Here is a 26,370-nt window from a genome sequence, read left to right as displayed (position 1 = left end):
AACCCAGATAATCTCGATGGTGTGATCACTGACCTAGAGCCAGACATTCTGGAATGTGAAGTCAAGTGGGCCTTAGGAAGCATCAGTACGAACAAAGCTAGTGAAGGTGATGGAATTTCACTTGCTGTTGCTGCTGCTAAGTCGCTTCAGTCGTGTCCAACTCTTGTGAACCCATAGATGGCAGCCCAACTGGCTCCACCGTCCCTGGGATTCTCCAAGCAAGAACACTGGAGCGGGTTGCCATTTCCTTCTCCGATGCATGAAAGTGAAAAGTGAAAGTGAAGTCGCTCAGTCATGTCCGACCCTTAGCGACCCCATGGACTGCAGCCTACCAGGCTTCTCCGTCCATGGGATTTTCCAGGCAAAAGCTCTTTCAAATCCTGGAAGATGATGTTGTGAAAGTGCTGCACTCAATATTGCAGCAAATTTGGAAAACTCAGCAGTGGCCACAGGACTGGAAAAGGTCAGTTTTCTTTTCAATCCCAAAGAAAGGCAATGCCAATGAATACTCAAACTACTGCACAACTGCACTCATCTCACATGCTAGTAAAGTAATGCTCAAAATTCTCCAACCCAGGCTTCAACAATACGTGAACCGTGAATGTCCAGATGTTCAAGCTGGTTTTAGAAAAGGCAGAGGAACCAGAGACCAAAGTGCCAACATCTGCTGGATCATCAAAAAAGCAAGAGAGTTCCAGAAAAACATCTATTTCTGCTTTATTGACTATGCCAAAGCCTTTGACTGTGTGGATCACAATAAACTCTGGAAAATTCTGAAAGAGAATGGAATACCAGACCCCTTGACCTGCCTCTTGAGAAACCTGTATGCAGGTCAGGAAACAACATTTCGAACTGGACATGAAACAATAGACTAGTTCCAAATAGGAAAAGGAGTATGTCGAGGTTGTATATTGTCACCATGCTTATTTAACTTCTATGCAGAGTACATCATGAGGAACACTGGGCTGGAAGAAGCACAAGCTGGAATCAAGATTTCTGGGAGAAATAGCAATAACCTCAGATATGCAGATAACACCACCCTTACGGCAGAAAGTGAAGAAGAACTAAAGAGCCTCTTGATGAAAGTGAAAGAGGAGAGTGATAAAGTTGGCTTAGAGCTCAACATTCAGAAAACTAAGATCATGGTATCCAGTCCCATCACTTTATGGCAAATCGATGGGGAAACACTGGAAACAGTGGCTGACTTTATTTTGGGGGGCTCCAAAATCACTGCAGATGGTGATTGCAGCCTTGAAATTTAAAGACGCTTACTCCTTGGAAGGAAAGTGATGACCAACCTAGATAGCATATTCAAAAGCAAAGACATTACTTTTCCATCAAAGGTCCGTCTAGTCAAGGCTATGGTTTTTCCATTGGTCATGTATGGATGTGAGAGTTGGACTATAAAGAAAGCTGAGCACCGAAGAATTGATGCTTTTGAACTGTGGTACTGGAGAAGACTCTTGAGAGTCCTTTGGACTGCAAGGAGATCCAACCAGTCCATCCTAAAGGAGATCAGTCCTGACTGGTTCATTGGAAGGACTGATGTTGAAACTGAAACTCCAATCCTTTGGCCACATGGTGCGAAGAGCTGACTCATTTGAAAAGACCCTGATGCTGGGAAAGATTGAAGGCAGGAGGAGAAAGGGACAACAGAGGATGAGATGGTTGGATGGCATAACCGACTCAACTCTGGCAGTTGGTGATGGACTGGGAGGCCTGGCGTGTTGCAGTCCATGGGGTCGCAACAAGTTGGAGACATTTAAGCAACTGAACTGAACAGAGCTGTACACTTAAAAAGGTTAAGATGATAAGTTTCATGTGTTTCTTACCACAATAAAATCTTAAAAATTTAATAGCCATTTATAAAAACTTAGCAAGTTAAGAATAAAATAGTTTTTGACTGATAAAGAGCATTTATTAAAAGAAAAACTAAAGATAACATCACACTTACATACTTAATGGTGAAAGACTGAATATTTTCTCCCTAAAGTTAGGTTGGAAAAAAGGCAAAAATATCCCTTTATACCATTACCCTTCAACTTGTACTGGAGGTTCTACCAGTGCAGCAAAGCAAGAAAAATGAAGAAAGGCTGTGGAGTTTGGAAAGAAATAAAATTGTGTTTTTTCATAAATAACTTAACTATTTACATATGAATGAAATCCCCTTTAAAAAGTGTTAAAACTAAGTGTTGAGATTAGCAAGGTTACAGAACTTGGTTATACTAGCAAAATCAATATTATTCCTATATACTAGCAACAAAAGGGGAAGGAAATGACAACCCACTCCAGTATTCTTGCCTGAATAATTCCACGGACAGAGGAGTTTCGCCAGCCTATAGTCTATGGGGTTACATAGAGTCGGACATGACTGAGCAACTAACACAAACAGCAACAAAAAGATAAGGAAATTGCAATTAAAATACCATTTATAGTAATTTGAAATACAAAATAAATGGAAATTTTTCATAATGTATGTACAAATCCTGTACTTTGAAAACTGCAAAATCTTGTTGAAATTTAAAGAATACATAAATTTAAAAAGGGAATATAGCATGTTTGTGGACTGGAAGATTCAATAATATTGTGAGAATTCACCACAGATATACAGATTCAGTGCAATCCCAGTCAAATCCCAAGAGATTTTTTAGAAATTAAAATGTCATTTCTAAATTTATAACATAATGAAAGAAACTTTCATAGTCAGAACTATTTCAAAACTGTGACGCTACAGTGTCCATGACAAAGTGGTATTGGTATAAAATTAGGGACATAAATCAATGGAACAGAATAGAACATTCAAAACAGATTCATACACATGTACTCAATTACTTTCAACCAAAGTGCTAAAGAAATTAATGAGGAAAGAAGAGTTGTCTCAGAAAACTCTGTTGGACCAATTGGATACCAAAATGGAAAACGATGAACTTTAATCTTTATTTCACATGATTATAGTTTGAATTATAGATATAATTGCAGAAGCTTTGTAAACTTCTCAAAGAAACCAGAAGATAATCTTCATAACATTAAGACAGGCAAAGATATTTTAGTTAGTGGCAGAGACACTCCATCCTTATGTCTGTTTTATGCCTATTATGAGTTTTAGAATGGTGGCACAACTTATTTGCTTGATCAACTTTATTTCTGTCCCTATGCTAGAATGTTGTTGATGTGCCAGTACCACTGTCTTCTAGTTTGTCTTGTCTATGACTCAACTTAGCCCAGTCTCATCCTGATAATGGAGGAAAGAACAGTCACCCACATAGAATTCATTCAGTTCAGTTCAGGTGCTCAGTCGTGTCCAACTCTTTGTGATTACATGAACCACAGCACGCCAGGCCTCCCTTTCTATCACAAACTGCCAGGGTCTACCCAAACCCATGTCCATTGAGTTGGTGATGTCATCCAACCATCTCATCCTCTGCCGTACCCTTCTCCTCCTGCCCTCAATCTTTCCCAGCATCAGGGTCTTTTCAAATGAGTCAGCTCTTCGCATCATGTGGCCAAAGGATTGAAGTTTCAGCTTCAACATCAGTCCTTCCAATAAACCAGTCAGGACTGATCTCCTTTAGGATGGGCTGGCTGGATCTCCTTGCAGTCCAAGGGACTCTCGAGAGTCTTCTCCAACACCACAGTTCAAAAGCATCCATTCTTCAGCACTCAGCTTTCTTTATAGTCCAACTCTCACATACATTCATGGCCACTGGAAAAACCATAGCCTTGACTAGACAGACCTTTGTTAACAAAGTAATGTCTCTGTTTTTAATATGCTGTCCAGGTTGGTCATCACTTTCCTTCCAAGGAGTAAGTGTCTTTTAATTTCATGGCTGCAATCACCATCTGCAGTGATTTTGGAGCCCCCAAAAATAAAGTCTGACACTGTTTCCACTGTTTCCCCATCAATTTGCCATGAAGTGATGGGACCAGATGCCATGATCTTAGTTTTCTGAATGTTGAGCTTTAAGCCAACTTTTTCACTCTCCTCTTTCACTTTCATCAAGGGGCTCTTTAGTTCTTCTTCACTTTCTGCGGTAAGGGTGGTGTTATCTGCATATCTGAGGTTATTGATATTTCTCCCGGAAATCTTGATTCCAGCTTGTGCTTCATCCGGTCCAGCATTCCTCATGATGTATTCTGCATATAAGTTAAATAAGTACAGTGACAATATAGATCCTTGACGTACTCCTTTTTCCTATTTGGAACTAGTCTGTTGTTCCATATCCAGTTAACTCATAGTTATTTCAGCTTGTAACTGTCACTAAGAAAAATGTAAAAATGTGGAAACTTCAGGAAATGCAATTTTCCTTCACTCTGTTGAATGCCTTTCTTATTATGACCATGGATGGAATCAAAGAATCAGAGTGGATATCACAAAGATTCCATCTTTAGCTTAATTTGGAGAAGACATCAATGATTTAAAAGAAAGAGAGCTACTTCAACAACTTTTTTTTTTTTTGCTTTACAGTGATTTAAAAAAACTCATTACCTTGTAATTTAAGTAGTCATGTCAATAGCTACTTTTCTTTCATCGAACTGAATGCCATGAATATATTACCAAGAATGTTAGTGAAATCTGTATGTTATGGGATTCATATGGCTGAAGCCATATGAAAGAGCTCCCATAAGTATTAAATATTTATAATAGCCACATATACAGTCTCTTCTAACCCTTAATATCTTTATTCTAGAGTTTATGATCTAGCCTATATTTATTGTGTTACTATTTTAAATATTTTCTTACATCTAAGACATACTGGGGCTGAAAAACAGCTGGTCAATGTCCTCTAAAATAATAATGTCATGTTTAAAGACTCATAGTCAGACACTTCCCTATCGTGCTTTCTTCCAAACCAAATAATCCTAATTCCTTTAATCTTTAATCATGCCTGCAATTGCTTAAGCCTTTTCTTAAGCCCCAACATTAGATATGAGATAGCTCCAACCATGTGTCTAGATCAGGGATTTCAATTCCTCTTTAACTTTGATTAGAACCATACAATCTCAGGAGCATACAAATATACTACCCATGCCTCGTGACATAAGATAAATTCTTCTGAAGTGTACATAGGGATGCTCTGTCACGCACCCAGTCATTCCTCTTTTTATTACTTAGAGTCTGGCCAACTGACGAATCAAACAGGCACTTCCTATTATATGTTGTCTATGGTAACATTCTCGAGGATGGATTAAGCAACTTCAATTCAAGCTTTCCCCTGAATAACCTTCCTTATACTGAAATCACCAGGTGGAAGAATAATCTTTGAAATAAATTAAGGAATATAATTTTACTTTAGAAATATAATTTTCTTCCTGATTTAATTCACTCATATCCTTTAAAGAGATGCAAGATCAAATGAGTATTAACTCTTTACCTAAAATAAATCATTGTGCTACTAAAGTGAGAGTGGAAATACTAATTTGCAAATTCCGTGTTCTATCTTCCTCTATAAGAAAATTCTCCAGGTTCTCTTGAATCAAATAGAAATCATACTGAGGCAGAATATCAAGAGCTTGAGAAACAAGCTGGCTCTCTCCAGCCCAGATAAACTTTATGCCAAGGTTGGATATCAGATTCTACAGAAATCCTCCCTTCTCTGTCAAAGAGATTCTCCTTCACAAGTCTTTGGATTTTTTTAAACATTCTCAGTACTAATTAGCATTAATTTGCATTAAGCATTAATGCAAATTGAAAAGATTAAAAATTCTTTCCATTAGCTTCATGAAGCTCACTCACTTGTATATAGCTCTTGTTCTGAAAAAAAATAAGTGCTAATATTTTGATAACAATCAGAATAAAATGATTCTTAGTAATAGAAACACACTGTAAAGTTTTAGAATGTGATTAGAACCAGTAACCATACAAGTCAGTATAGACAGTGTGATGTTCAACAAACACAAACAAGCAGAAGTTGAAACAGCTCTACATCTAGAGAACAATGTTCAAAAAGATTTAAGCTGAAATGATTACTTAGGATACTAATCTAGTGACTAATACGAGGCCAAAATATCAGAGAATGCTTTGTAGCTGGTACAAGCTTGAAAACTTTTTAATAACTACTTTAGGTCAAAAGCAGTGCTTTTATTATCTGTAACTTCTAGTAGTCTAAATCAATCTCTAAACTGAGTTAATTTCTAGGATCTTAGACATTGTTAGCCTTGTGGAAACAAATTATATTACTGAGTAAATGGTGCCCTTTTCCTGTTTTCCAGTGGTGCCAGTTTTTATAGTAAAAGTTAGTGTTAATAATCAATTGCTGTAAACTTCCTTTTTCAGAGGATTCATTTTCTTTTATTTTTATAACCAAATAGAATTTAACCTGTTTGTAACTCACCTATGTGGAAACCTTAAGTATTTTAGACGAAATGAATTAAAATGAAAAATCATCTCATTATTGTCTGCTCACTTTCAGGGTTGTTGTTTTTTAGTCTTTAAGTTGTGTCTGACTCTGCAACCCTACAAACTGTAGCCTGCAAGGCTCCTCTATCCATGGGATTTCCCAGGCAAGAATTCTGGAGTGGGTCACCATCTCTTTCTATAGGGGTTCTTCCTGACCTAGGGATCAAACCTGCATCTCCTGCAATGCAGGCAGATTGTTTACTGCTGAGCAACCAGGGAAGCCCATCTTCAAAAGAGACCCTGTCAAAAAAAAAAAAACAAGCCACTATTATCTCTTTTTATTTGAAAAGTTTAAACAATAGAGAAAAGTCAAGATATCACTAAAACAGTCCTGAGTTCTGAAGCCAGAATTGTCAATGTTCACACTGTGTCCTTCAGATACTGTTATTATGAAAAATAAAACTTGACTGAGATTTAATCTCTTGTATCCTTTGCAACTTCCTTCACTTTCTGTCTACTCAGAGGAACCACTGCCATTACTTTGTTGTCTGTTCTCCAAGCTTTTATACTTGTGCCACTTTTAATTCATAGGACTCTTAAAAATTGTATTCAGTTCAGTCGCCATGTCCACCTCTTTGCGACCCAATGGAGTGCAACATGCCAGGCCTCCCTGTCCATCACCAACTCCCAGAGCTTGCTTAAACTCAAGTCAGTTGAATCGGTGATGCCATCCAACCATCTCATCCTTGGGTGTCCCCTTCTCTTCCTGCCTTCAATCTTTCCCAGCATCAGGGTCTTTTCAAATGAGATAGTTCTATGCATCAGGTGCTCAAAGTATTGGAGCTTCAGCTTCAGCATCAGTCCTTCCAATGAATATTCAGGAGATATCCTTTAGGATTCACTGGTTGGATCACCTTACAGTCCAAAGGACTCTCAAGAGTCTTCTCCAATATCACAGTTCAAGACATCAATTCTTCAGCATTTGGCTTTCTTTATAGTCCAACTCTCACATCCATACTTGACAACTGGAAAAACCATACCTTTGATCAGTTCAGTTCAGTCCCTCAGTCATGTCCGACTATTTGCGACCTCATGAATCACAGCACACCAGGACTCCCTGTCCATCACCAACTCCCGGAGTTCATTCAGACTCACGTCCATCGAGTCAGTGATGCCATCCAGCCATCTCATCCTCTGTCGTCCCCTTCTTCTCCTGCCCCCAATCCCTCCCAGCATCAGAGTCTTTTCCAATGAGTCAACTCATCACATGAGGTGGCCAAAGTATTGGAGTTTCAGCTTTAACATCATTCCTTCCAAAGAAATCCCAGGGCTGATCTCCTTCAGAATGGACTGGTTGGATCTCCTTGCAGTCCAAGGGACTCTCAAGAGTCTTCTCCAACACCACAGTTCAAAAGCATCAATTCTTCAGCGCTCAGCTTTCTTCACAGTCCAACTCTCACATCCATACATGACCACTGGAGAAACCATACCCTTGACTAGACAAACCTTTGTTGGCAAAGTAATGTCTCTGCTTTTGAATATGCTATCTAGGTTGGTCATAACTTTCCTTCCAAGGAGTAAGTGTCTTTTAATTTCATGGCTGCAATCACCATCTGCAGTGATTTTGGAGCCCCCAAAAATAAAGTCAGAAACTGTTTCCACTGTTTCCCCATCTATTTCCCATGAAGTGATGGGACTGGATGCCATAATCTTCATTTTCTGAATGTTGAGCTTTAAGCCAACTTTTTCACTCTCCTCTTTCACTTTCATCAAGAGGCTTTTTAGTTCCTTTTCACTTTCTGCCATAAGGGTGGTGTCATCTGCATATCTGAGGTTATTGATATTTCTCCCAGAAATCTTGATTCCAGCTTGTGTTTCTTCCAGTCCAGAGTTTCTCATGATGTACTCTGCATATAAGTTAAATAAGCAGGGTGACAATATACAGCCTTGACATACTCCTTTTCCTATCTGGAACCACTCTGTTGTTCCATGTCCAGTTCTAACTGTTGCTTCCTGGCCTACTTACAGATTTCTCAAGAGGCAGATCAGGTGGTCTGGTGTTCCATTCTCTTTCAGAATTTTCCACAGTTTATTGTGATTCCCCACAGTCAAAGGCTTTGGCATAGTCAATAAAACAGAAATAGATGTTTTTCTGGAACTCTCTTGCTTTTTCCATGATCCAGCGGATGTTGGCAATTTGATCTCTGGTTTCTCTGCCTTTTCTAAAACCAGCTTGAACATCAGGAAGTTCACGGTTCATGTATTGCTGAAGCCTGGCTTGGTGAATTTTGACCATTAATTTACTAGCATGTGTGATGAGAGCATTGTGCAATAGTTTGAGCATTCTTTGGCATTGCCTTTCTTTGGGATTGGAATGAAAACTGACCTTTTCCAGTCCTGTGGCCACTGCTGAGTTTTCCAAATTTTCAGGCATATTGAGTGAAGCACTTTCACAGCATCATCTTTCAGGATTTGAAATAGCTCAACTGGAATGCCATCACCTCCACTAGCTTTGTTCATAGTGATGCTTTCTAAGGCCCACTTGACTTCACATTCCAGGATGTCTGGCTCTAGGTGCGTGATCACACCATCGTGATTATCTGGGTCGTGAAGATCTTTTTTGTACAGTTCTTCTGTGTATTCTTGCCACCTCTTCTTAATATCTTCTGCTTCTGTTAGGTCCGTACCATTTCTGTCCTTTATCGAGCCCATCTTTGCATGACATTTTCCCTTGGTATCTATAATTTTGTTGAAGAGATCTCTAGTCTTTCCCCTTCCGTTGTTTTCCTCTATTTCTTTGCATTGATCGCTGAAGAAGGCTTTCTTATCTCTCCTTGCTATTCTTTGGAACTCTGCATTCAGATGCTTATATCTTTCCTTTTCTCCTTTGCTTTTCTCTTCTTTTCACAGCTATTTGTAAAGCCTCCCCAGACAGCCATTTTGCTTTTTTGCATTTCTTTTCCATGGGGATGGTCTTAATCCCTGTCTCCTGTACAATGTCACGAAACTCAGTCCATAGTTCATCAGGCACTCTATCTATCAGATCTAGGCCCTTAAATCTATTTCTCACTTCCACTGTATAATCATAAGGGATTTGATTTAGGTCATACCTGAATGGTCTAGTGGTTTGCCCTACTTTCTTCAATTTAAGTCTGAATTTGGCAATAAGGAGTTCATGATCTGAGCCACAGTCAGCTCCTGGTCTTGTTTTTGTTGACTGTATAGAGCTTCTCCATCTTTGGCTGCAAAGAATATAATCATTCTGATTTTGGTGTTGACCATCTGGTGATGTCCATGTATAGAGTCTTCTCTTGTGTTGTTGGAAGACGGTATTTGCTATGATCAGTGCATTTTCTTGGCAAAACTCTATTAGTCTTTGCCCTGCTTCATTCCGTATTCCAAGGCCAAATTTGCCTGTTACTCCAGGTGTTTCTTGACTTCCTACTTTTGCATTCCAGTCCCCTATAATGAAAAGGACATCTTTTTTGGATGTGGTTCTAAAAGGTCTTGTAGGTCTTCATAGAATCGTTCAACTTCAGCTTCTTCAGCGTTACTGGTTGGGGCATAGATTTGGATTACTGTGATATTGAATGGTTTGATAGATGGGGCTTTTTGTCAAAGTAATGTCTCTGCTTTTTAATATGCTGTCTAGGTTGGTCATAGCATTTCATTCAAGGAGCACACATCTTCTAATTTCATGGCTGAAGTCACCATATGCATTGATTTCGGAGCCCAAAAAAATAAAGTCTCTCACCGTTTCCATTGTTTATCCTTCTATTTGCCATGAAGTGATGTGACCGGATGCCATGATCTTAGTTTTCTGGATGTTGAGTTTTAAGCCAACTTTTACACTCTCATCTTTCAATTTCATTAAGAGGCTCTTTAGTTCTTTGCTTTTTGCCATAAGGGTGGTGTCATCTGCATATCTGAGGTTACTCATATTTCTCCAGGCAATCTTGATTCCAGCCTGTGCTTCATTCAGCCTGGCATTTTACATGATGTAGTCTGCATATAAGTTAAATAAGCAGGATGACAATATACAGCCTTGATGTACTCCTTTCCCAATTTGGAACCAGTGTGTTGTTACATGTCCAATTCTAAATGTTGCTTCTTGACCTGCATACAGATATCTCAGGAGGCAGGTCAGGTGGTCTTATATTCCCATCTCTTTACAATTTTCCAGTTTGTTGTGATCCACACAGTCAAAGGCTTTGGCATAGTCAATAAAGCAGAAATATATGTTTTCCTGGAACTCTCTTGCTTTTTTGGTGATCCAGTGGATGTTGGCAATCTGACTCTGGTTCCTCTGCCTTTTCTAAATCCAGCTTGAACATCTGGAAGTTCATGGTTCATGTATTGTTGAAGCTAGGCTTGGAGAATTTTGAGCATTACTTTGCTAGCCTGTGGGACAAGTGCAATTGTGCAGTAATTTGAATTATTTGGCATTGACCTTCTTTGGGATTGGAATGAAAACTGATCTTTTCCAGTCTTGTGGCCACTGCTGAGATTTCCAAACTTGCTGGCTTGTGGGGTGCAGCACTTTCACAGCATCATCTTCCAGGATTTGAAAGAGCTCAGCTGGAATTCCATCAATACCACTAGCTTTGTTTGTAGTGATGCTTCCTAAGGCCCAGTTGACTTTCCCTCCAGGATGTTTGGCTCAAGGTGAATGATCACACCATTGTGGTTAACTGGGTCATGAAGATCTTTTTTGTATAGTTCTTATGGGTATTCTTGCCATCTCTTCTTAATATCTTCTGTTTCTGCTAGGTCCAGACCATTTTTGTCCGTTATTGTGCTCATCTTTGCATGAAATGTTCCCTTGGTATCTCTAATTTTCTTGAAGAGATCTCTAGTCTTTCCCATTCTGTTGTTTTACTCTGTTTCTTTGCATTGATCATTAAGGAAGGCTTTTTTTATCTCTCCTTGCTATTGTTTGGAACTCTGCATTCAAATGGGTGTATCTTTCCTTTTCCCCTTTGCCTTTCACTTCTCTTTTCTCAGCTATCTGTAAGGCCTCCTCAGGCAACTGTTTTGCCTTTTTGCATTTCTTTTTCTTGAGGATGGTCTTGATCAGTGCCTCCCGTAGAGTGTCACAAACCTCAGTCCACAGTTCATCAGGCACTCTATCAGATCTATTTGTCACTTCCACTGTATAATCAAAGGGATTTGATTTAGGTCATAACTGAATGGTCTAGTGGCTTTCCCTACTTTCTTCAATTTAAGTCTGAATTTGGCAATAAGGAGTTCATGATTTGAGCTACAGTCAGCTCCTGGTCTTGTTTTTGCTCACTGTATAGAGCTTCTCCATCTTTGGCTGCAAAGAACATAATCTGATTTCGGTATTGACCATTTGGTGATGTCCATGTATAGAGTCTTCTCCTGTGTTGTTGGAAGAGGGTGTTTGCTATGACCAGTGCGTTCTCTTGGCAAAACTCTATTAGCCTTTGCCCTGCTTCATTCTGTACTCCAAGGCCAAATTTGCCTGTTATTCCAGGTATCGCTTGACTTTTTACTTTTGCATTCCAGTCTGCTATAATGAGAAGGACATCTTTTTTGGGTCTTAGTTCTAGAAGCTCTTGTAGGAAACTAATAAAAATTTTATTAGTTCATTAATTGTTGAAATTGTATTGAAAACTGTTGTAATTTATACATTCATGTGATAAAATTACATCTTTACTGTATCAAAAACCTTCCAATTCATAAGTAAAATTTTCTTCTCTATTTATTCAGATTTCTTTTTCGTTCCTTAATAAATAATTTTCTCCATGACATTATATAAATCTTTAGCTTGATTTATCAGTAGTAGCTATAGATTTCATTGCTAATAAATATAGGATTATGTTACTGCTACATTTTTAAGATGTTTTAAGACTATATGAATAGTAGTGATTTTTGTCTGTTGCTCTTATATCAACAATCCTACAAAAATCTTTTCCTGATTTTTAGAGTCTCTGAAATTAATATCTGAAAATAATGACTATTTTGCTTTATTCTTTGCAAGTCTTACAACTCTTAACATTTTTTTGTCTTGTTCATTGTTTATGGTATCTAGTACTGTGTTGAATAGTAGTGAGTTTGCTGCTGCTAAGTCACTTCAGTCATGTCTGACTCTGTGCGACCCCAGAGACAGAAGCCAACCAGGCTCCCCCGTCCCTTGGATTCTCCAGGCAAGAACACTGGAGTGGGTTGCCATGTCCTTCTCCAATGCATGAAAGTCAAAAGTGAAAGGGAAGTCGTTCACTCGTGTCCGACTCTTCGCGACCCCATGGACTGCAGCCTACCAGGCTCCTCCGTCCATCCGTGGGATTTTCAGGAAAGAGTACTGAAGTGGGGTGCCATTGCCTTATACAAGTAGTGAGTTTAGTAGGGTCTTATTGACTTATTTGAAGGTATTTCTGAAAAGATTATCCTTAACTGTGATGTTTGATGTAGGTTTTTGGTAGATGTACTTTATGAATTTAAGGAATTTTCCTTTAGTTCTAGTTTACTAAGATATTTTAAAATTACAAACTATTAAGTTTTCCTAATCACTATGAACAAAGCTAGTGGATGATGGAATTCCAGTTGGGCTCCTTCAAATCTTGAAAGATGATGCTGTGAAAGTGCTGCACTCAATATGCCAGCAAATTTGGAAAACTCAGCAGTGGCCACAGGACTGGAAAAGGGCAGTTTTCATTCCAATCCCAAAGAAAGGCAATGCCAAAGAATGCTCAAACCACCACACAATTGCACTCATCTCACACGCTAGTAAAGTAATGCTCAAAATTCTCCAAGCCAGGCTTCAGCAATATGTGAACCGTGAACTTCCAGATGTTCAAGCTGGTTTTAGAAAAGGCAGAGGAACCAGAGATCAAATTGCCAACATCCGCTGGATCATGGAAAAAGCAAGAGAGTTCCAGAAAAACATCTATTTCTGCTTTATTGACTATGCCAAAGCCTTTGACTGTGTGCATCACAATAAACTGTGGAAAATTCTGAAAGAGAATGGAACACCAGACCACCTGATCTGCCTCTTGAGAAATCTGTATGTAGGTCAGGAAGCAACAGTTAGAAATGGACATGGAACAACAGACTGGTTCCAAATAGGAAAAGGAGTACGTCAAGGCTGTATATTGTCACCCTGCTTATTTAACTTATATGCAGAGTACATCATGAGAAACGCTGGACTGGAAGAAACACAAGCTGGAATCAAGATTTCTGGGAGAAATATCAATAACCTCAGATATGCAGATGACACCACCCTTATGACAGAAAGTGAAGAGGAACTAAAAAGCCTCTTGAGGAAAGTGAAAGAGGAGAGTGAAAAAGTTGGCTTAAAGCTCAACATTCAGAAAATGAAGATCATGGCATCCAGTCCCATCACTTCATGGGAAATAGATGGGGAAACAGTGGAAACAGTGTCAGACTTTATTTTTGGGGGCTCCAAAATCACTGCAGATGGTGATTGCAGCCATGAAATTAAAAGACACTTACTCCTTGGAAGGAAAGTTATGACCAACCTAGATAGCATATTCAAAAGCAGAGACATTACTTTGCCAACAAAGGTCTGTCTAGTCAAGGCTATGGTTTTTCCAGTAGTCATGTGTGGATGTGAGAGGGACTGTGAAGAAAGCTGAGCACCGAAGAATTGATGCTTTTGAACTGTGGTGTTGGAGAAGACTCTTGAGAGTTCCTTGGACTGCAAGGAGATCCAACCAGTCCATTCTGAAGGAGATCAGTCCTGGGATTTCTTTGGAAGGGATGATGCTAAAGCTGAAACTCCAGTACTTTCGGCCACTTTATGCAAAGAGTTGACTCATTGGAAAAGACTCTGATGCTGGGAGGGATTGGGAGCAGGAGGAAAAGGGGACGACAGAGGATGAGATGGCTGGATGGCATCACTGACTCGATGGACGTGAGTCTGAGTGAACTCCGGGAGTTGGTGATGGACAGGGAGTGCTGGCGTGCTGCGATTCATGGGGTCGCAAATAGTCGGACATGACTGAGCGACTGAACTAAACTGAACTGAATTTTGCTGCATCTGTTAAAATGATCATATGACTTTTCTTCAGTCTGTTGTATAATGAAGTGTGCAGAAAATTTTTCCATTGTTCTGTTCTTGAATTTGAGATGGCTGGATCGCATCACTGACTCGATGGATGTGAGTCTGAGTGAACTCTGGGATTTGGTGAGGGACAGGGAGGCCTGGCGTGCTGCAATTCATGGGGTCGCAAAGAGTCGGACACGACTGAGCGACTGATCTGATCTGATGGTGTTTAATCATAACATTTTTCTGACGTGGAATCATCTTTTTTTTCCCCACTATGTGGAGATGAAGAAAGTAGGGAAAACCACTAGACCATTCAGGTATGACCTAAATCAAATCACTTACAATTATACAGTAGAAGTGACAAAAGAGATTCAAGGGATTAGATCTGATAGATTGCCTAAAGAACTATGGACAGAGGTTTGTGACACTGTACAGGAGGCAGTGATTGAGACCATCCTCAAGGAAAAGAAATGCAAAAAGGCAAAATGGTTGTCTGATGAGGTCTTACCAAAAGCTGAGAAAAGAAGAGAAGCTAAAGTCAAAGGAGAAAAGGAAAGATATACCCATTTGAAAAAAGAGTTCCAAACAATAGCAAGGACAGATAAGAAAGCCTTCCTTAAGGATCAGTGCAAAGAAACAGAGGGAAACAGTAGAATGGGAAAGATTAGAGATCTCTTGAAGAAAATCAGAGATACCAAGGGAACATTACATGCAAAGATGAGCACAATAAAGGTCAGAAATGGTATGGACCTAACAGAAGCAGAAGCTACTAAGAACAGGTGGCAAGAAACACAGAAACACTATACAGAAAAAGATCTTCATGACCTAGATAACCACAGTGGTATGATCACTCACCTTGAGCCAGACATCCTGGAAGGCAAAGTCAACTGGGCCTTAGGAAGCATCACTACAAACAAAGCTAGTGGAGGTGATGGAATTCTAGTTGAGCTCTTTCAAATCCTGGAAGATAATGCTGTGAAAGTGGTGCACTCAATGTGTCAGCAAATTTGGAAGACTCAGCAGTGGCCACAAGACTGAAAAAGATCAGTTTTCATTCTAATCCTAAAGAAGGTCAATGCAAAAGAATGTTCAAAATACCACACAATTGAACTTATCTCACAGGCTAGTAAAGTAATGCTCAAAATTCTCCAAGCGAAGCTTCACCAGTACGTGAACCATGAACTTCCAGATGTTCAAGCTGGATTTAGAAAAGGCAGAGGAACCAGAGATCAAATTGCCAACATACACTGGATCATCAAAAAAGCAAGAGAGTTCCAGAAAAACATCACTTTTGCTTTATTGACTATGCCAAAGCTTTTGACTGTGTGGATCATAACAAACTGTGGAAAATTCTGAAAGAGATGGGAATACCAGACCACCTGACCTGCCTCCTGAGAAATCTGTATGCAGATCAGAAAGTGACAGTTAGAACTAGGCATGGAACAACAGACTGGTTCCAAACTGGAAAGGAGTACATCAACGCTGGATATTGTCACCCTGCTTATTCAACTTGTATGTAGACGATGTCATGCAGAATACTGGGCTGAAGAAGCACAAGCTGGAATCAAGTTCGCCAGGAGAAATATCAATAACGTCAGATACGCAGAGGGAGAAGGCAATGGCACCCCACTACAGTACTGTTGCCCAGAAAATCCCATGGATGGAGGAGCCTGGTAGGCTGCAGTCCATGGGGTCGCTAAGAGTCGGACACGACTGAGCGACTTCACTTTCACTTTCCACTTTCATGCATTGGAGAAGGAAATGGCAACCCACTCCAGTGTTCTTGCCTGGAGAATCCCATAGATGGAGAAGCCTGGTAGGCTGCAGTCCATGGGGTCGCACAGAGTCAGACACGACTGAAGCGACTTAGCAGCAGCAGCAGCAGCAGACACGCAGATGACACCACCCTTATGGCAAAAAGAGAAGAAGAACTAAAGAGCCTCTTGTTGAAAGTGAAAGAGGAGAGTGAAAAAGTTGGCTTAAAACTCAATATTCAGAAAACTAAGATCATGTCATTTGGTCCCATCACTTCATCACAATAGATGGGGAAACAATGGAAACAGTGAGAGACTTTAATTTGGAGACTCCAAAATCACTGCATGTGGTGACTTCAGCCATGAAAATAGAATCTTCTTGCTCCTTGGAAGAAAAGCTATGACCAACCTAGACAGCATATTAAAAAGCAGAGACATTACTTTACCATCAAAGGTCCTTCTAGTCAAAGGTATGGTTTTTCCAGTGGTCACATATGGATGTGAGAGTTGGACTATAAAGAAAGCTAAGTGCCGAAGAATTGATGTCTTGAACTGTGGGTGTTGGAGAAGACTCTTGAGAGTCCTTTGGACTGCAAGGTGATCCAACCAGTCAATCCTAAAGGAAATCAGTCCTGAATATTCATTGGAAGGACTGATGCTGAAGCTGAAGCTCCAATACTTTGGCCACCTGATGCAAAAAACCAACTCACTGGAAAAGACTCCAATGCTGGGAAAGATTGAAGGTGGGTGGTGAAGGGGAAAACAGAGGATGCAATGGTTGGATGGCATCACTAACTGAATGGATATGAGTTTAAGTAAATTCATGGAGTTGGTGATGGACAGGAAGGCCTGGTGTGCTGCAGTCCATGCAGTCACAAAGAGACGGATACGACTGAGTTACTGAACTGAACTGATGTGGAAATATGAAACATTTATTTTAGATAATCAGACAAGAGCACAATTAAGTAATAAAATTTTACTGCAGCATTTTAAAAACCAGCCCTTCACCACTGTGTAAGATATAAATGCAGGTGCACAGGGTACATGTGGCATAAAATGTAGTAGATTGGTTGCTGTTATAGACTAAAATCTATAGTCACAGACTGAAACTAGAGAGGTATTTTATTTGGGGGGGATGTTTTGTACCCCGAGCCCAGGAAACAGGATCTCAGCAGCTCTGATAAAACAGCTCTAAAGAGGCTGGGAAAGTCAGGCTGTATACAAGTTTGCAAAAGAGAGAACAGGCAGTCTGAACATCAAAGATCAGGTATCAAGTTAAGGAGGTTAGCATTCTACAGTATGGGAAGACATAAGCCTGGGCTCACTGAATTAGTTCCTTTCGTATGCACCTCAGATATCTGGGGCCAACCCTGTTTCCTTGTTGACCTTACTTCTTGAATTTTCACAGTTCCTCAGTGGTCACCATGCCGGGCAGGGGATGGCAGCATCTGCTGGATCACAGTTTTGGGAGCCCTCATTCACATTTGGAGGCCAGAAATCAATCACTGATGGCTTTGACATTTCTTGTTGGTTAACATGGCAGAAGACATTTTCATTTCACACTGCCTTGCCAAGTACTTCGAAGCCCTACCCAGGTCCTACTGCAATACTGGTGGTCCCAAGAGTTTTACAGAAGCCAATCATTAAAAATAATAATAACAAGCAATTACGAAGACAAATCAAAATGCCTCAGTGACTACATGTCCAACTCAAACTTTATTTAAATGTTATCTTTTCGTCCTGCTACTAAAGCTTTATTTCACTCTAACTTGAATGATGAATCTTCCATACTGAAGTATCTTTGTTGCCTAATTAATTCAAAGAAAAAAAACAAAATGACTAGTAAGGAAAAATATAGGATTTAACACACCTTTTAATTTGTTTTAACTATTTAAGGTTTAAAAATTGCTTAAAGTTTTTAATTTTTTTTTTGAAATTGATATAGAACAATTTAATTAACACCATAGAATTCCACAATAATAGGAAAACATTATCTGAATTGAACACCCTAATGGCAAACCACTGTAAAATGTTTTCAGCTGCATCTGGGGCAGAGGGCCTAGTGATTATCTTCAATGCACCCCAACTTTCTTCATGAGAAGGTCAGAAGTACATTGGTTTGTTTTATTGCACCATCCATTAGGTGATCTAAGTTGCTTTTCCTCTGGCAGGGACTTTATGTGTCAGAAGGGCATTATGCTTGACCTCCAAATTTGGCCCACAATTTACTGATGAGCTTCATAACCTTTGAATTACCCCGATATTTTGACATATTTTCAGGGTTTTGGGTTACATCCTCGGAGAAGGCAATGGCACCCCACTCCAGTACTCTTGCCTGGAAAATCCCATGGACGGAGGAGCCTGGTAGGCTGCAGTCCATGGGGTCGCTGAGGGTTGGACACGACTGAGCAACTTCACTTTTACTTTTCACTTTCATGCATTGGAGAAGGAAATGGCAACCCACTCCAGTGTTCTTGTCTGGAGAATCCCAGGGATGGCGGAGCCTGGCGGGCTGCCGTCTATGGGGTCTCACAGAGTCGGACACGACTGAAGCGACTTAGCAGCAGGGTTACATCCTGGAAGGCCACCATAACTTCTGGGTCCTGCATGGCTGCAAGGACCTCTGGGTCACTAAAAATTTCTTTCATCCAGGCATTCATGGCATGCCAGGCATGCCCCCATCCCATTCCATGCATTCCTCCAGGAAAATTATCAGGAATTCCCCCAGGAGAGCCATCTGGAAAAGAACCAGACTGAGCTCCTGATTGTCCCCTGGCTTCTTCCTCCCTCCGGGCTCTCTCATGTTCTTCCCAAGCCTTCTTAACCCTTTCTGTTCTTTTTTTGATCTCTCACTCTTTGGGCTTTTTGCTCATACTTTCTCCAGTATCAGCAATTTTCTGGGCCTTTGGGTGAACTTCCATCAGCATTGCACTAGCATCTTCATAATCTAGCTTACAGGAAGAGGCAAGATCACTGCCAGCTTCTTTCTGATGGCCCAGAAGTCTGTGTGCTTTCCCTCACTACATGTATGGCTGAGCTGCATCCAGATTTATTTCAATAACTCTTCCACAGGCTTGGATGGCAGCATTTCCTTTCTGTAATTTGATGAAGACACTGGTTCTCTTGGCATACAGAATGGCCACACAAGGGGTTAGCTTGACGGCATCTTTAAATGACTCATTGGCATTCTATGGCTCACCATCATTTAGGGCATCAATAGCAGCCACTTTTTTTTTTTTAATCATTTGCCTGATCCATCATCTCCTTAGTTATCTCTACATTTTTATCTCCTGTTTTTTGAGGGGCATTATGGTCTGGTTCAATCACACCTTCATTATCAAATTCTAGATCACTTTCCTCAGTTGATGGTTTTGTTGCAGGAAGGCGGACCCCTTCCAGGGCCCGAAACTGGGCTCTTGTCTAACACTCGGAAATGAATTGTCTGAGGAGACACATGTGCTGACAAAGCAAGAGATTTTATTAGGAAAGGGCACCCAGGTGGAGAGCAGTAGGGTAAGGGAACCCAGGAGAACTGCTCTGCCACATGGTGGGTTTTATGGTGATGGGATTAGTTTCCGGGTGGTCTTTGACCAATCATTCTAATTCAGTCTTTCCTGGTGGCGCACGCACCACTCAGCCAAGATGGATGCTAGCGAGAGGGATTCTGGGAAGTGGACGGACACGCGGTGTCTCCTTTAGACCTTTCCCGAACTCTTCCAGTTGGTGGTGGCTTATTAGTTCCGTATTCCTTATCAGGATCTCCTGTCATAAAACAACTCATGCAAATGGTTACTATGGTACCTCCCAGGGTGGGCGGTTTCAATCAGAGTGTTTCCCCTAACAGTTTGTCTGTCTTTATGTTTTTTCCTTCACCTTCTTACTATCTGCTTTTGCTTTGTAGGTGTTTAATTCTGATTTAGTTTTATGAGAAACAGGTGGCATTTTAGCCCCCATACTCTCCACCCATTCCCTCAGGAAGCTCATTTCCTCTGTGTTCAGAACACTCCAGTCCTGCTCACACATTTACAGGAAGGCTCCAAGTTCTCTCGTTTTGCAGGGGTCCATGGCCCAGGAGGCAGTGGGAGGTGGTGAGTGTAAGCTGCTGGCCAGATGCCTGGTCTGGGCACTACTTCAACGTGACCACGTAAAGGGGAAGGATGCCCCGAGGCCAAACAAACTAGAACCTCCCCGGCCACTAGCTCTGCCCACCCAACTACCCTGGGTTCTTCTCCTGTTCATTCCTACTTTCTCTACCACTGTCCTGCATGCTGGTTAGAACCTTCTAGAATTATGGCTGTTCATGCTGTTGCCCACCTCTCCACGCATGCATTCTTACATTAACTCAAAACCTGTGCTCTAGAGGGATCAAACATCCAGTGTTTTCAAGAAGGTGGGAACTGTTAGCCCCTGAAGGGGGTTATTTAGAATAGAATATTCTCTTGAGTGTGGCCATTAAATGGAACATGATGCCATGAAGCCAAAAGGCCTTCTGGCCGGAGCAGCAGTCACAGCTCTGGGTGAGGAAGAATCATCTTGACATCAGATATTCTTTGATGTTTTTTCTAATTTGTCATTTGTAATTCCCTACTTTGTTATGTGATAGGTTTTCTTCCAGTTTATTGAGATAGAACTGATATACAGCACTATATGAGTGTTAGGTATACAACATAATGGTTTGACTTTTGTGGTTTAGTCCCTAAGTCCTATCTGACTCTTTGTGACTCCATGGACTGCAACAGGCCAGGCTTCCCTGTAGCTCCCTATCTCTGGGAGTTTGTTCAAACTCATGTGCCTTGAGTGGATGATGCCATCCAACCATCTCACCCTCACCCCACTGTCGCTCCCTCACCCTTCTTCTTCTCACCCTCAATCCCTCCCAGCATCAGGGTCTTTTCAAAGGAGTCGCTCTTCACATCAGGTGGCCAAAGTATTGGAGCTTCAGTGTCAGTCCTTCCAATCAATACTCAGGGATGATTTTCTTTAGGATTGACTGGTTTGATCTCCTTGCAGCCCAAGGGACTCTCAAGAGTCTTCTCTAGCACCACAGTTCAAAAGCATCAATTCTTTGGCGCTCAGATTTCTTTATGGTCCTACTCTCACATCCATACATGACTATTGGAAAAACCATAGCTTTGACTATACATACCAATCTTTGTTGGCAAAGTAACATCTCTGCTTTTTAATGTGATGTCTAGGTTTGTCATAGCTTTTCTTCCAAGGAGCAAGCATTTTTTAATTTAGTGGCTGCAGTCACCATCTAAGGTGATTTTGGAGCCCAAGAAAATAAATTCTGTCACCGTTTCCTTTGTTTCCCCATATAGTTGCCATGACATGATGGAACTGGAAACTATGATCTTCGTTTTTTGACTGTTGAGTTTTAACTAAGACCTGATGCCCCCAAATAAATAAATACTTAAAAAAAAAAAAAAAACAACTCAGTGATGTGTGGTTTTCAGATGAAACGATCTTTGATTTCTTTTTAAAAACTTATTCTTGAGTATCACTTTTAATGTCATTACAAATAACATCAAGTTTTCATTTTTATTTTCTTATTCTTTGTTGCTTGCATGTAGAAACAATTTGTATATATTGACCTTGAGATACTGCTTGATTCACTTACTGGGTCTAGCAGAATTTTTTATAGAATCTTTTATATAATCCTATATAGAATCCTTTATATAATTATAGAATCCTTTCATATTTTATAAAATCCTTTATAAAAGTAAATTTTTATCTGTTTCCCTTGATCCTTTTCCTTTTTTGCCTGATTACATTGCCTTAGACTTCAGTAGAATGTTGAATAGGAGGGGTAAAAACAGACCTCATTCAATATTTTAACATTAAGCTAAATTCAGTATAGAATTTGCAGAATCTCTTTTAGTTTTCCTAGTTTTTATTTTTATCATAGTTGGGTATCAAACATGGTCATGTGATTTTTTTGTACCTATTTTGTACATATTTTCTGTACCTCTTCTGTACCTAACCATGTGACTGTTTTTTATTCTGTTAGTAAACCAAACATGCATTCCTAGGATAATCCTTGGTTAGTCATATCATATTATTCTATTTATATTCGGCTGGGTTAAATTTGCTATTTGGTTAAGAAATTTTCTGCCTATGTTGAGGGGTATTACTCCATGGTTGATTTTCCTTTTATGAAGGGCTTATGGTTGCTTTATCATCATTTGATATTAGAGTTATGCTGGTATGCTGCTGCTACTGCTGCTAAGTCGCTTCAATCGTGTCCGACTGTGTGCAACCCCATAGACGGCAGCCCACCAGACTCCCCAATCCCTGGGATTCTCCAGGCAAGAACACTGGAGTGGGTTGCCATTTCTTTCTCCAATGCATGAAGGTGAAAAGTGAAAGTGAAGTCACTCAGTCATGTCCGACTCGTAGCAACCCCATGGACTGAAGCCTACCAGGCTCCTCTGTCCATGGGATTTTCCAGGCAAGAGTACTGGAGTGGGGTGCCATTGCCTTCTCCGATGCTGGTATAGTGGTCCCATAAAATGAATCAGAAACTGTTTTTCCCCTTTTATTCCTGAAAGAGTTTTGGAGGGATTCAAAAATCAATTTCTTTACCAGTTTTAATCAATTTATTAAGTTGTGTTTTTGAGGAATTTGTCTATTTCATCTACCTAAATCATCAGGTTTGTGGCCTTTTGTCTTTAATAGTACCTTACTATCTTTCTAATTACTGTAGATTTATAGTCATGTTTCCTGTCTTATTTTGTATATTTATACTTTGTGCTTTTTCCCCCTAAATTGGTGTTGTGTTAGTGTATATCAATTTTAATAATCCTTTCAAGAACCAACTTAGCTTGAAGAATTTTCTCTTTACTTCCACAAATTTTTTTCTGTTCTCTATTTTCTTTTGTCTATTGATATTGTGTTTGCTTCTTAGATTATTGATTTTAGAACTTTTTGTTTTCATATATTTTACTATATTATATATCTTACAATACATTGCTGTTGATTTTGCTTTAGTTAAACATCTTTCAGAGAAATTGGGAAACACAAAAGAAAAGATACCTTTTTTAATCATTTCTGGCACTTTCAATCCTTCCTGCAGATTAAAGTTTCCAACTGGTGTTGTTTCTGTCCAGCCTATGGAACTTCCTTTAATATTTCTCACAGTATAGTTATACTGAAAGCAAGTTTTCTCGGTTTTATTTTTCTGAAAATGCCTTTATCTCACCTTCATTTTTTAAGAGTTTTTATTGCTAAATATAGAATTCCAGACTAGCTGTTTGGACTTACTGGCAAAACTGTCATAATATTATATTACCAAAGAAAAGGAAAACAAACAAAAAGTAAATCTGTACCTCTTAAAGTTCTATCTTTGCCTTATCCTTGTGCTTGGAATTTTCAAAGAAATCCAGATTAAGAGGCATAAAATGCTATGACAACTAAACATAAATCCTGACATGTTTCTTAGCAGCTGGAGAACTTATGGAAATAAAGTTGACTCATGAAAGACCATGTGACAGCTTTAGATATGATCCAGAAGTTGATTAAAGGACTGGAAGCAAAGACTGACATTGAAAGAATGTCAGTACAACTGTAGATAGAATATCTATAGAACTATACCACTTGATGAAGAAAAAGACTGAGCAGTCATTCCACGACAGTCTTTACATTTTTTAAAATTTAAGTATATTTACAATACAGTATTACTTTCAGGTGTACAACATAATGATGTGATATTTTTATAGATTATACTCTAAAGTTTTTATGAAGTAATGACCATATTTCCTTGTGCTGTACAATATACCATTGCTGTTTACTTATGTGATACATAGTCATTTGTATCTCAATTTCCTACCATATCTTGCTGCTTCCCTCTTTCTTGTCCCCACTGGTAATCACTGGTTTGTTCTATGTGTGCGTCTGTTTTGTTGTATTCATTTGTTTTATCATTTAGATTCGACTTATACATGATAACATATCATGTTTATCTTTCTCAGCCTGGCTTATTTCACTGGTGTAATATCCTCTATGTCCATCCATGTTCTGGCAAATAGCAGAATTTCATGTTTTTATGGGTAATATTCCATTGTGTGGGATAGCATCACCTTTATATCTTGATTGCTTTCATATCTTGGTTATTGTAACTAAGGCTGTTCTGAACATTCGGGGTGCATGTATCTTTAGAATTAGAGGTTTTGTTTTGTTTTGTTGATAAATACCCAGGAGTAGAATTGCTGGATTATGTGGCGGTTCTATTTTCAGGTTTGAGAAACTTCCATAGTGTTTTATAGTTGCAGTGCCTATTTACATATCCAGAAACAGTGCAATAGGGTTCCTTTTTGCCCACATCCTGGCCAGCATTTGCTGTTTGTAGACATTTTGATGATAGGCATTTTGAGGTATGAGGAGATATCTTATTGTGGTATATTTAATTTTTAGTTTATATTGGACTATAGTTGATTTACAATGTTGTGTTAATTTCAGGTGTACAGCAAAAGTGATTCAGATATTGAACAGAGGTTCCTTTGCTAAACAGTAGGCTCTTTTTGGTTATCTGAACTATGGACGGAGGTTTGTGACATTGTACAGGAGACAGGGATCGAGACCATCCCTATGGAAAACAAATGCAAAAAAAGCAAAATGGCTGTCTGAGGAGGCCTTACAAATAGCTGTAAAAAGAAGAGAAGTGAAAAGCAAAGGAGAAAAGGAAAGATATTCCCATTTGAACGCAGAGTTCCAAAGAATAGCAAGGAGGGATAAGAAAGCTTTCCTCAGCAATCAATGCAAAGAAATAAAGGAAAACAACAGAATGGGAAAGACTAGAGATCTCTTCAAGAAAATTAGAGATACAAAGGGAACATTTCATGCAAAGATGGGCTCAATAAAGGACAGAAATGGTATGGACCTAACAGAAGCAGAAGATATTAAGAAGAGGTGGCAAGAATACACAGAAGAACTGTACAAAAAAAGAGCATCATGACCCAGATAATCTCAATCGTGTGATCACTCACCTAGAGCCAGACATCCTGGAATGTGAAGTCAAGTGGGCCTTAGAAAGCATCACTATGAACAAAGCTAGTGGAGGTGATGGAATTCCAGTTGAGCTATTTCAAATCCTGAAAGATGATGCTGTGGAAGTGCTGCACTCAATATGCCTGAAAACTTGGAAAACTCAGCAGTGGCCACAGGACTGGAAAAGGGCAGTTTTCATTCCAATCCCAAAGAAAGACAATGCCAAAGAATGCTCAAACTACTGCACAATTGCACTCATCTCACACGCTAGTAAAGTAATGCTCGAAATTCTCCAAGCCAGGCTTCAGCATTACGTGAACTGTGAACTTCCTGATGGTCAAGCTGGATTTAGAAAAGGCAGAGGAACCAGAGTCAAATTGCCAACATCCACTGGATCATGGAAAAAGCAAGAGAGTTCCAGAAAAACATCTATTTCTGCTTTATTGACTATGCCAAAGCCTTTGACTGTGGGGAATCACAATAAACTGTGGAAACTTCTTCAAGAGATGGGAATACCAGACCACCTGAACTGCCTCTTGAGAAATCTGTATGTAGGTCAGGAAGCAACAGTTAGAACTGGACATGGAACAACAGACTGGTTCCAAATAGGAAAAGGAGTACGTCAAGGCTGTATATTGTCACCCTGCTTATTTAACTTATATGCAGAGTACATCATGAGAAACGCTGGACTGGAAGAAGCACAAGCTGGAATCAAGATTGCCGAGAGAAATATCAATAATGTCAGATATGCAGATGACACCACCCTTATGGCAGAAAGTGAAGAGGAACTCAAAAGCCTCTTGATGAAAGTGAAAGAGGAGAGTGAAAAAGTTGGCTTAAAGCTCAACATTCAGAACACGAAGATCATGGCATCTGGTCCCATCACTTCATGGCAAATAGATGGGGAAACAGTGGAAACAGTGGCTGACTTTATTTTGGGGGGCTCCAAAATCACTGCAGATGGTGACTGCAGCCATGAAATCAAAAGACACTTACTCCTTGGAAGGAAAGTTATGACCAAAGCCTAGATAGCATATTCAAAAACAGAGATGTTACTTCGGCAACAAAGGTCCGTCTAGTCAAGGCTATGGTTTTTCCAGTGGTCATGTATGGATGTGAGAGTTGGACTGTGAAGAAAGCTGAGCACCCAAGAATTGATGCTTTTGAACTATGGTGTTGGAGAAGACTCTTGAGAGTCCCTTGGACTGCAAGGAGATCCAACCAGTCCTTGCTAAAGGAGACCAGTCCTGGGTGTTCATTGG

The 26,370-nt window shown here is 39.8% G+C and overlaps 1 pseudogene; it reads right to left on the bottom strand.

Annotated features, from left to right (window-relative positions):
* Positions 1–18,317: 18,317 nt before the first annotated feature.
* Positions 18,318–20,188, bottom strand: LOC102266666 (hsc70-interacting protein-like; annotated as a pseudogene).
* Between the last annotated feature and the right edge of the window lie 6,182 nt (positions 20,189–26,370).

The sequence above is a fragment of the Bos mutus genome, chromosome 1, assembly GCF_027580195.1.
Source record: "Bos mutus isolate GX-2022 chromosome 1, NWIPB_WYAK_1.1, whole genome shotgun sequence".
NCBI classification, from domain to species: Eukaryota; Metazoa; Chordata; class Mammalia; order Artiodactyla; family Bovidae; genus Bos; species Bos mutus.
This window is presented reverse-complemented; position numbering and strand designations above follow the sequence as displayed.